Genomic DNA, 12,817 nt, shown 5'->3' on the forward strand with positions numbered 1-12,817 from the left:
ATTTGAGCATTGTTTTTTTTGAATGGGAGCCTAGACCATGTTCTTAACTTATTTTGTGTGAAGACCTCATCTGGATACTAATGAGGTCTCTCTCTCCAGAAAACACATGTATTAACATTTATACAACATTTTCCAGTATGTCTTTTTATTTTTATTGATGGAGCTTTGAAATTGTTTAAGATCATTGTTGGTTTGAAGATTTGAATTAAAATTTCCCTTTCTGTTTTGACTTGCAGAGTGTCCTTTCTGAGACACTTTGAGGGATGTCCTTTCTGTAATAGTTCAAACTTGATGCTGTTTCTTCAGTGATGTCTGCTATGGACAAAGTAAGTAAGTAGAATGAATAATTTAGGGTCAATGTTTTCCTTAATATGATGCCATGTTATTACTGACCCTTGAATTTAGATGCAGGGCTAACGACTGCCTTTTGGACTTTTCCATGTTAGGTTGAAAAATACCTAGTGGACATCACCATGAATCAAAGGCTGTGCCTTAGCATAATTGACTCTGTAACAGAGAGCAGAGCTCTGCAAGGTGAGTGGATGGCACTGAGTGTCTTTTCTTACCATACCTGCAGAAATGCACTTGGGAAACTGCATCTGTGCATAAGGCACAATGATAGATGGACGTGAAAAATAGGTGGATTGCGCCCTTGTATGGGAGTCAACAAGAACTCCGATGTGCTGAGCTTGGGAAGTGCTCGGGCAGCTTCCCAGCACTGTTGACTGGGCTAAAAGGCAGGACATCATTGCATTCTGTTTAATATTTTCATCATCAGGAACTTACTCCTTACCATTTTTGTTTTCTGAATATTTCAAAATAACTGAAAGTAGATTTTTAATGTCCCTCTTTTTTTTTGAGACAGAGTCTCAAGCTGTCATCCTGGGTATCATCCTGGGTAGAGTGCTGTGGCATCACAGCTCACAGCAACCTCAGACTCTGTGGGCTTAAGTGATTCTCTTGCCTCAGCCTCCCAGGTAGCTGGGACTACAGGCACCCACCACAATGCCTGGCTGTTTTTGTTGCTGTTGTTGTTGTTACAGTTGTCATTGTTGTTTTAGCAGGCCCGCAGGCCTGGGCCAGGTTCAAACCTGCCAGCCCCGGTGTATGTGGCCGGTGCCCTACCCACTGAGCTACAGGTGCTGCCCAATTTTAAATGTCTTACTACCAAAAATAAGTCAGTGAGATGATGGCTATGTTAATCAGTTTGATATAAGCGTTCCACATTGTATATCAAATCATCACATTGTACCCCATAAATGTATACAGTTTTGATTTTAATTAAAGATTAAATAAAAAAGAGAAAAATTCTTAGGTACAAATCCCAAAAGATTTTACATGCACCTTCTACCTCCTGCTCAGGATGGTGGCAAGGGGAAGACAGAAATGCCACATTTAGAGGTCCATAACTCCAGAAACTGCCCCTCAGCAGAGGTCTCTGCCTGTGTTACAGGAGACGACAAAAATCCGAGCGGTCATGCATCTGGCCAATTATGCAACGCTCTATCACAGGGGGAAATTCCTTCCTCACTCCAGCTGGTGAACAGTTATGCCCCGGAGCCCAGGACGGACATGCCTTGTAACTTTTTAACCTAGTTAGTGTAACTGCCAATATTATTCCTATTCATATAAATGTCTAATCCTTTCTTGAATCTTGCTAGACTATTTGCCTTAATAATATCCTGTGGCACTGAATTCCACAGGTAGATTATATGCTGCCTTAAAAAGCATTTCCTTTTTTTTTTGTTTGTTTTAAATTTGTTACCTTTTAATGTCACACAATGGTGCTTGTTCTTGCATTAAGTGGAGTAGGAAGGAGGCATTTCAAATGGACTGCTGATGTTTTTCAAGGCCTGTCTTCACTTTCTTCTTCGTGTGTTTTCTCTTTGGCACATGCAATCTTCGTTTGATGACATCTCATGCATGTGAATAGTCTCACACAATTTTTGGACACATAGTAGGCACTGAAAAAAGCTTTCTTCGACACTTAATGCCATTTATTGGATAAATATTTATTAAGGAGCTATTATGTGCAGAGACTGTTCTAATTTTGGGCAGACAACCCAGAATAAGACTGGGTTCTTGTTTGGAAGGATCTAATTTTCTAAAGAGGGAGCTAAGCTGTTAAATAGTGAACACGTATATGAATTAGATGGTTTCAGATAGTATTAAGTGTTTGGGGAAAATTAAAATAATGACCAAAGAGGATGGCAGGGACCACTTTGGACTGCATGGCCAGACAGTGGCTCTCTCGGTGGGGCAGTTGTGATTGGCCATCAGAATGACAGTCAAGGACTTCCATGTGAAATCTCCATGATAGTGAACTCCAGCTCCCAGGACAATGTCCAGTAGTAGCTGAGGCTCAATCATTATTTGTTGCATATATGAATGAATCAAACTTGAGAAGGAAGTCGAACAAATTACTCCCAGGATGAATGTTTCTCTAATTCCTGTGTCTATAACTCCAAATATTGTTGGAATAAAAAAGTCAGTGGGGCTAGTTAGTTAGATTATTATTTCAAGACTATACCACATTCCCAACTAATCAGCTAGGTGTACGACCTATGGCAAGTTACTTATGAAGGTCTGGGGATTAGGTTTGTGAACTCATTCTAGGAAAAATGCCATGTACCTCATTATCAAATATCGCTACAGTCACCTTTCAGCTACTCTCTGTGGGAAGCTATGCACTGGAGCCAGAGCCTAGTCCATCCTTCAAAGCAATTTTGGAATTCTTTTCCTGAAATGGCTATCAGAGCCATTGTCATGTTACCCTTGCTGTCCTGAATGTCATCTAAATGTCTTCCTTTCAATATTTCCTTTATCTTCTGGCAAAGAAAAAGGTCCCTGGGGGCCAGATCAGGTGAACAGGGAGAGTGTTACAATACAGTTATTTGTTTACTGGCTAAAAACTCCTCATAGACAGTGCTGTGTGAGCTGGTGCATTGTCATGATGCAAGAGCCATGAGTTGTTGACCCAGGTTTTCAGTTAGGATTATCCTATGGTTTCTCTCTCAATGTTTACTTGGTCTGCTTCTTACAGTCAGCCAATGATTTTGATGCACAACTTTACAAATTTTTGCAGTTTTCATCAGTTCTGTTCCTTACTGACCACCTCGACCTTTCTTCTTCAGTATACTTTCTCTCCCCTCAGAAAAATGTTTAATCCATTTGTACACTGCCATTTTCTTCATGGCATTATCTCTATAACCTTGGACTAATGTGTCCCTGATTTCACTTCCATTCTTGACAAGTTTAACAAGAAATTAAATTTTTCTTTTTGGAGACAGAGTCTCAAGCTGTTGCCCTGGGTAGAGTGCCATGGCTTCACAGCTCACAGCAACCTCAAACTGTTGGGCATAAGCAAGTCTCTTGCCTCAGCCTCCTAATACCTGGGACTACAGGTGCCCACCACAACACCAGGCAAAGACCTGTTTGTTGTTGTTGTGGTTGTCATTGTTGTTTTAGCTGGCCTCAACCGGGTTTGAACCCACCAGCCTCGGTGCATGTGGCCAGTGCCCTACCTGCTGAACTATGAGTGCCACCCAGAAATTCAGTTTTTGTTTATTGCTCTAAGTCAAGCTCTGACATTCTCATGGCAGCACAAAGAAACACACAACAATAATGAACACCACTTAACAAGATACCACCATGTGTCACCCCGAACACAGCTGTGAGGCACTGATACATCAAAGTTAGGAAACCTTACCAAGTTGTTTGTACACTGTTGCCAACATAAGCCACAGTGGCAAGTTCCCAAACTTACAGTCAGTCCTCATAATTGTTCTCATCCAAACTGTTTTCCTTTATAAAAATAGGATTCAATTTAGCTTCCTTCGTGGAGGTTGGAGGCTTTGAAGGTAAAGTATGTGGAAATTCTTTATGAACGGCCAGATGGTGTGGGGATGTTGGCTGTTCTCGTGGGAATCAGTTGTCAGCATTTGACACTCTGGTCTCTCATCCTTTCCTTTCTCCCTTGCCCATTTTCCTATTTCCTCCCATTCATATTTTGTCCCTGCCTCTGCCTAAAGCCCACCAGTAGCACCCACGGTGCTTGGGGCTCTGCCCCCGAGGTGGCTTAGCAGGGTAAATTTACCTTTCTGAAATCCTGGTCTACTTCATAAAGACTTTAGAAATGGAATCCAGTGGAGCCGTCGTGTGTTGATACAGTGGGCTGGATGTGGCTTTCCAATCTCGTGATTGTTTGCTTTTATTTTGTTTACTGCTTAGTCTTCTGGGTCAGGCTAAACAAACTTCTATATATAAAGACAGGTCTTTGCCTGAATTTCAGAGAGAATCTTCATCCACAAACCAAGACTTTGGTTGAAATAGCCTGGCCACCTGCCTTCAGCTTCTCTGTATTCCGGCGAGCAGCAAATACCATTCCCTCATGTCACCACTTGTTATTCTTTTTAATTGCCCCTTAATGTACTGTTTTTTTTCCCCCATTTAGGCAGTTGGAAGTAGAGGCATTTGCAGCCCTGCATAGTAATGGACTACAGGAGGCATTTCAAGGAATAAATTATTAGGATTGTTTACGTGCATGGTTCTAATTTATCGGCAAATTGCTTAGACCTCACTTTTATGATGCAGCTTCCAGTGAGGCTCCTTCTGGGTAAAAGTCTGCAACGAGAGAAGTTGCCTTGCCACCCCTCACCAGCACTTCCTCTGCGGGGCTCCTGCCCTTCCTCACCTCCCTGCTGGCTGCCCACACGCCCTGGTGGAACCGTCAGGCATTTTGCACCTTAACGTGAAGACATTTCATGGTCCTCCCCAGACCCGCCTGCACTAAAGGTGAGGTGCGCACAGGAACAGATCTTCCATGATATAATTTTAGACACTGTGGCAACTGGGAAAGGCAGCTATTTTTGGCTGTGGGGCTTTCTCCTTGACCTGAGGCGATACTGCCTCTCCCACTGCTAGTGTGTCCAGCCAGCCCTGCCCATGGTCCTTTCAACCACACGTTTGCCATTCCTGGGGCAGCTTCTTTGTCTCTTTGCAGGGCAGCGTGGGCTCATCTGCACTTCTGTGCATTTGCACCAGGGCCTGGGTCTGTCTGTGTGTGCCCACCTAGGCTTGTCCCAGGCAGACACTCAGGGTGGTGGTCCAGGCCACCCCTGAGGGCCAGCACAGATGGAATGGACTTTCTTCCACATAGGGGACAGAGAAACATTTCTGGCCCAGCCTGTGTGTACCCTTCAGCCTCCAAGCTTTATCAGCTGCTCAGTTCTGTGAGTCACTCCTTCTCGGAGCAGGATGAGCAGGGGCGTCTCCGGCCCGCAGGGTCCGAGCATTCCCACCTACACTGCCTCATTTGAAGCTCAGCCTCACAGAGATTTTTCTGACCACCCTGCTTGCTGTCTTCCCACTCAAGCTCCCAATGCAGCTGCTGTCTGCAGACCCCCTGTACTGCCCAGGGAAGTGAGATGGAGCTCCGGCAGATGAGCGGAACAGCCTCAAGAAGATCTGAGGGTGGCCAGAAATAACAGTGCTTTCCAGATGAGGGTAATGTTATAGCCAAGATCATCACTGGGGTGGGGTGGCTTGTTCTTAATTTTACAACCTAAAAAGTACACAGAAGACTTGAAGATCATTCAGGAAGGAGGAAGAAAGTGAGTAAAGAACAGGGAAATTGGAACAGTTTCTTTCTTTCTTTTTTTTTTTTTTTTTTAAAGGAATTGAGTTTCTTTATGCTGAAAGAAAGAAAACAGAGGCCCTTTACAGGGATGAAAAGAGCTCTGGCTGCATGGTGGATGGAAGCTGTTTCTTCTCCCTCTCCTCTGACCATAAAAAAGGGGAGAACTCTGGATGTGCAGAGAAAGGGAAGAGATAGATAGACAGATGGATAGACAGACCTGAGGGTATAAGCAGAGACTGACCAAAGAATTGAAAATAATGGTAAGATAAAATGGAGAGAAATTGGGCCTGGTGCAGTGGCTCATGCCTGTAATCCTAGCCCTCTGGGAGGCGGAGGCTGGTGGATTGCTTGAGCTCATGAGTTCGAGACCAGCCTGAGCAAGAGCGAGACCCTATGTCTACTAAAAATAGAAAAACTGAGGGAAGAGGATTGCTTGAGCCTAAGAGTTGGAGGTTGTTGTGAGCTATGATGCCATAACACTCTACCCAGCTTGAGATTGTCTCAAAAAAATAAAAAAGGGAGAGAAAGAGCAAGAGACGATGTTGCCTTCCCTTATCTGCTATTGAATTAAAGTTAGTAGATATTTACTGAGAACCAACTACCTGTCACCTAGTTATCTACTTCTGCGTGACAGATCACGCAGAAATTTATTAACATGGAATCACAACCATCACTTTATTATTATCTGTCATGGTTTTCAGTGTTGACTGGGATCAGCTGAGTGGTGATTCTTACGTGGGTTTTCATGAAGACAAGGATGAGGTCTTAGGGCTGCCATGGCTGGTGGCTGGCGCTATCTCTAAGGCTTCCTTGCCCACATGTCTGAAGGCTGATGCTGGCGGTTCCTGCAACCGCAGCTGAGAGTGTCGGCTGGAACAGCTCCACTCACTCGCTGCATGGGATCTGAGCTTCCCTCAGCATCTCACCTTTGGGCTCTGACACAGCCCCCCAGGACTCCAAAGGTGACTGTCCCAGGAGAACATGGTAGAAGCTGGGTCATACTTTTTGGTCCAGCCAAGTCACATACTGTGGTGGTCCACCTGTCACTAAGGTCAGCTCAGATTCAAGGGGAAGTTACACAGATGTCTCTGGATTTGAGGAGTGTTAAAAGACTTTTGGATGTGACTTCAAACTGCTGAGAGATCCAGGCATGACCTCAGCTGCTCCCTGCCTCTCAACCTCCAGGTGCCTCCAATACAGTAGGAGCAATAAAAGTTAATTAAGTATCCATGAAAAGTAGTGAAGTAGACAGTCACCAGGGAGTGAGGGACAGGAGCGTGGGTGCTGAGGGGCGCAAGGTGCACACTGGCACGCATGTAGGTCCCAGGTGGAGCTTTAGGAAGGCGCACGGCCACCTGTCAGGTACAGAGCCCTGAAGGCAGCTAGGACAGCGCGGCTAGCATCCTCCACCTTCAGAGTGGGTGTTCCCGCTGACTTTACTCAAGCCCATGTGTGTGTCTCAGCAACATCCTCTCTCATCACCTGTTCCCTCTTCCCTCACCTCACCCGACTCCCTCCTGTTCCCCTGCCCTGCTTGTTCCCACCACCCTCGCCATTTCTCAGGCAGACAAACTTCCCGCCGCCCTTCCTTGCCTGGTTCCTCTGGTGATTGCTTGAAAGATCTCGTGCGCGTTTTCCTCCTTTGTGGCTGTTGTCTGTCGCCTTCTGCAGTCATACTTTATATTCCATGTGACTCATGCCCTTCTTCTCTGCGCTGACTTGTCTTATCCTAGGAACTGGCTGCCCAGCCCAGCGCAGTGTCACAGGACCATGATGCCTGGCATCTCCACCACATCCAGCCTTGGCAACCCCCCAGTGAGGCTCGCTCCCGCCCAGCGACTGTCAGGTGGGGTTTGCCGTTCAGCCGCTCACCTTCCTTTGGTAAACATTTCCCACCTGGCATCTCCACTGGAATCCTTCTTCTCTTCATCTGGGCCTTTCCTCTCCACTCTGGGGACTCACTTTTAATCTCCATGTAGGTACAAGGCGATATTGGTCCACTATAGAAAATTTAGAACACATAGCAAAGCAAAAATGAAAAATATTGTAAATAGAAACATTGTTAATAACTTAATGTGAATGAATGCTTTTCATCTTTTTTCTCTATATTTATGGTTTTTATATATAACCCCCCCACCAGCATTTCCACTTAGATGGTCAGGGTTTTCCTCCACTGTTTCATGGGCCCATTTCTTTCTTTCTTTTTTTTTTTTTGCAGTTCGTGGCCAGGCCTGGGTTTGAACCCACCACATCTGGCATATGGGGCTGGCTCCTACTCCTTTGAGCCACAGGCACCGCCCCATAGAACCATTTCTGTGGAACTCTCGTCTCTGGCCCCAGATGATTGGAATAGAGATGGTATATCCAGTGCCAGCTGGACTGCTACTTGCTCTTTCCTTGGGGTTAAATCAGACAATGTCCAGAACTGGAGCTGGAGCACATTGACATGGTTGGAATTTGTACCTTGCAACTTAAAGCTTTACTAGGGAGGGTAGTTTGCAAGAGGTGAGCCGAGGGGCAGTGAGAAGCAGAGGAAGAGACAGCAGAGTTCTTTTTTTTAAGACAGAGTCTCACTATGTTCCCCTGGGTAGCGTACTGTGGCATCACAGCTCACAGCGACCTCGAACCCTTGGGCTTAAGCGATTCTCTTGCCTCAGCCTCCCAAGTAGCTGTGACTACAGGCTCCCACCACAATGCCTGGCTATTTTTTTGTTGCAGTTGTCATTGTTGTTTAGCTGGCCACGTTCAAATCTGCCACCCTCGGTGTATGTGGCTGGCGCCACAACCATGGAACTATGGGTGCCAAGCCACATACGTGGAGGGTGAGACAGCAGAGTTTTAAGAACAGAAAATCTTTATATCCTGGAACTAATTCCTGCAGGGAATTCTTGTCCGACAGCCAGGTAGCCTTTCCTCACATTGGTCTCTAATGCGGCAGCCTCTGTGGGGTTCTGACGTTGCCCTCTAACAATGCCAGTGCAGGATGACAGTTAGAATAGCACACTTTTTTCACTTAATAATGCATCATACCTTATCTCTATATCACCATTTATTCTCCTAGATTATAATTTTGATGAGTACACACTGACTCTTGTCTATATTCCAATATTTATGGGAGAAGTGCAATTTATGGGTGAAATTTGAGCTCTGGTGTTAAATAGTACTGAGTTCGAATGTCCGTCCTGGCTCTTGGTTGTTATGTGATTTGGGCAAGTTAGTTAAATACCCTGAGCCCCAGTCCCTTTGTCTGTAAAATAGGCACAACAGTAACTTGAAATAATACAATGAATCTTAGAGTTCCCAGGACGTTATCTGTCACCCAAGTTAGGTTTCAGCAGATGTCATCGGTTATTATTCGTCATTGCTTATATAGCAGTGCCTCTGAATTCGAAGGTTATAGACAGAACTGCAGTGAACATCCTTATAGGCAAATACTTGTGCGTGACTATTTTTTGAAATAAATGCCCAGAAGTTGCATTATTAGCTCAGAAATTGTCGGCATTAAACATATTGTTAAAATATGTCTCTGATGTTGCCATCCTCTTGACATAGACTTAGAGCATGTTACTTTCTGTGCCCGGGATGGGGTCTGTGTTCACCTTCCAACTAAATTAAAACGTGTTCACATCTGGCATTTGAGTTGGGGCTCCTTCAGGTGAATTTAATTAATTCACTGAGCTACTCGCTTACATGTCAGGTATAGATTAAGTTTACATAGACTATATTTATAGATTAGGTTTATATTTTGAGAGCTGACTTCAAAGTTGCTCATCATGGAGTGGGCTTGGCAGCTGTTGTAAGAAGGGTTCCAGATGCTTCTAAGGATGTCAGATATTGACTGAGGTTTACAATACTTCGAAATCTTTCCCCTCTAGAAATAGGGACGTTTGGAACATGAACATCTGTATCCTTTGACCTTCTTGAAATAACCTCCAATCTGCAGAGCTTTCTTTGGCTTCAAGGCTCAGGAAAATATCAGTATGAAATTTAGTGAGATGCTTCTTTGAGCCACCCACTGTGCTGGGCACTCTGGGCAAGACACCATACATGATCCTTGTCCTCAAAGAGCATCTTCTGTTGGGGAAGTGCATGTAGATGTGCAAATATTTAGAGAGAAAAGTTATATTTTCCAGAATGTTACTTGTGCACTTGTAAGGAAATCCCTGAATAAGGTGTTCTAAGGGCCCCCAGGGGATTTTTATTTTGTCTAAAATTATAGCATTTAGGAATTTGTTTCTTAGCTGCCAAAATGAACAAATAAAGATTTTAGGAAAAAATACAGATTGCTGTATTTGAAAAAAATAAAAGGATTTTTCTTCCTTGAAAAAATGGAAGGATTAGCTATGCTGAGCCCTCCCCATGGCAACAGTTAGGAACGGTTGACTATTTAGCCAGGGAAGAATTTCTCCTTCTTAACTGTGGTCTTCACCACTCCCTGCTGTATTCAGCTACACTGCTTGGTGTACTTCTGCTATCTGTGTGGGCCATGTGAGTTTAGGACCATGTCCCAGAGAAAGCGGAGACTGCAGGGTGAGCAGGGGGTTGGGGGTGGAGCCCTCGGGACAGGCAGAACAAAGGCAGACCAGGATGGCGAGGGAGGAGAACCCCTGGGAGAAGAAATAGACACAAAGAAGAGAAGTTTGCCAGCACCTGCTAATGAGCCCTGCTGTGCCAAAATGAGAATTGAGATTTGTCCCATAAATTGACTTGATAACAGTTAAGAGTGTCTGACAGTGAGTGTCCTGAGCCCGTGCTGGCAGCAGCAAGGCACATGGGGAGCATCTCCTCACTGCCACCTCACATCAGCTCAGGAGACAGCTACTTTACCCTTAACAGGTAAGAAAGTGCAGTAGAGGTGGATTGGTCAAGTGACCCCAAGGTCACAACCAGTAACTGGCTAAGTGGCAAGTGGACCCCAGGGCTAACTACAGAGCTTGCGACTCAGTCTTCAGCATGGCCCACTTTCCAGATGGATCAGTGCTTCAGAACCGCTCCACCAGCAGCACAGCTGGTCAGGGCTGCATTGGGAGTGTGGAGGGAGGTTTAGTGAGCAAAGCTGCTGGAGGCCTTCACCAAGGCAGCCTTAGTGCTGTGGGAGACGTCTAGCTTGACGAATCAGCGGGTTCCCTGCGCACGAGTCTGCCAGCCATGGCCTTTCCCTTCCTCCTTGCAATTCCCGGGGCACTTTGTGCCTCTTCCCAGGACTTGCTTGTGTGGTGCCCCTATCCAGCTGTGAGCAACTTATCTCATCTAGTAGATATTGAGTTCCTTAAGGGCAGGAGGAATTATGCTTTATTTGCCTTAATATATTACTTTTTGCATTGCTGAGCACAGCACTTTAGTAAATGAATGAATTCCAAAATTATCTTCTTCAGATCATTTCTTCTTATGTATGCATGTTAGAAGTTAGTGGCAAGTTAAATACTTTTCCTTTTTAAAATATGAAAATAATTGCCTTACACAATCTACTTTAAACTATGAGGAAAAGTAAAACCGGGAAGTTGTTTAAAAACAGCAAACCCTTTAAGAGTCAATGTCACATTTATTGCTATAAAATATTTTTCTCTCTCTGTTAGACATCTGGTTCTCATTACATACAGTATTGGGTACTTGAGTTCACCAGCCATTTTGCATACCAAGCAGTGTGCCGGCAAAATCTCCGCCAACATCCGAGAGCACAGATTTGTACCATGTAATTCTTATTTTACATTTTTAGACAACCCTTCTATCACTGACTTAATTCTTACCAGTGCATTATTGAACGCATTATGTTCATACGTGCCTTAGGACCAAATTCCCTACATCTGACAAGTGAAGAACTTTAAAACCCTGGGTCTTTGCTGTATGTCATTGTAGGAGCCAACTATCTATAATCTAGCACTGAAGTCAACGAAACATCTAAATCTGAAGTCTGTATTTCCTAGTAACATTGACCCAGAAATGAGAAACACAATATGGAATGTTTGCTAATGAGTCATGAATTTCATTATAATTGCTTCCACATTCGGGATAGCTCCCTTAAACCATCTAATCTTGACATATCCTGCAACAATCCCATGTGTTGTAAATGGTTTTGTTTTATTTCTTAGGTTACTGCTAAGGGCTTATTTTCTGGTTCATTTCATTTTCTTAAAGAAAACCACACACGGGTGTGTGCCCGGGTACGCACACGTACATAGACACACACGGTGGCAGCTTTTGCTTTAATTTGTATTATTTTTAACAAAATTATTATGAATCAAAAAGGAGCCCCGTGCTTTGGTTTGGAAATAAAAATAAACAGGAAGACAATGGAAATATGGTCTGTTTTAGAGTTCTGACTTAGATTCGTCTCTGAGGATTACAGCCAGAATTAGGCAACTTCTCCATGAGGATGGTCTCAACTTTTTCTGCACTTGGGAATCTGCAGCAGAAGGGGCAGACACACCAGCGGTCAGTACAGTAATAATGTAAAATTAAATACGACTTTAAAAACTGCTCGCATTATAAAGTGATGTATTAGCATCACACGAGTCCAGCACTTACAGTGACTGACAATTGGAGTGCAAGATTCGGCCCGTAGCAAGCATTAAAGAGAAGCGGGATCTTGAAGGTATTTTACAGATATTTTAAAGTGGATTTTCTTTGGAATGAAGCGTCATTCCTGCCACATAAAAGATTGTGTGAAAGAAATCTCTCAGTTTGGTAGAACTAGAGGTAATTTTAGTGTTTCCTTCTCCGATGCATGAACCAGGATCTCAAATACTAAGAACATTCTTGCACTGATGCTCCCTTTCCTTTCCTAAGCAAAGCTGTCGAACCAGCTTAAGGCTCTCTCCTGAAGAAGATGGATACCTTTCTCTAACGAGGTTTTCTAGCGAGCAGAGAGGCACTATTTTCCTGCATCTTGTTATCATGCTGTGTCCTTCAGACTCTCTTTGGACAAAGTGCTGGGTCTCTAAGATGAAGCTATCATGCCCTACTTAATTTACACAGGTCATCAGGACTTCTGAGCAGGTATACTTCTTAGCTGTTCCTACTGAAGAGTTTGCAGTCTCCAGAAAAAAGAAGGGAGAATATGAGAGACTGTCATTCATCTCTGAATTTGACTTTGCCTTTATGATATCTACAGGCATTTTCACAATTTTCGCGTATGGATTACAAGGAGCTTATTATTTGAATAGTGTGGGAAATGGCAGC

The 12,817-nt window shown here is 44.1% G+C and overlaps 1 long non-coding RNA gene across 1 annotated transcript; it reads left to right on the top strand.

The window, feature by feature from the left end:
- The first annotated feature begins 462 nt into the window (after window positions 1–462).
- LOC111724930 lies at window positions 463–5,426 on the top strand. Its single transcript, XR_002773135.1, has 3 exons — window positions 463–534; window positions 4,594–4,794; window positions 5,375–5,426. It is a non-coding gene; the product is annotated as an uncharacterized LOC111724930 (long non-coding RNA).
- Window positions 5,427–12,817: the final 7,391 nt, after the last annotated feature.

The sequence above is a fragment of the Otolemur garnettii genome, unplaced genomic scaffold (genome assembly GCF_000181295.1).
Source record: "Otolemur garnettii isolate 467f Iridium unplaced genomic scaffold, OtoGar3 scaffold00029, whole genome shotgun sequence".
Taxonomy (NCBI): domain Eukaryota; kingdom Metazoa; phylum Chordata; class Mammalia; order Primates; family Galagidae; genus Otolemur; species Otolemur garnettii.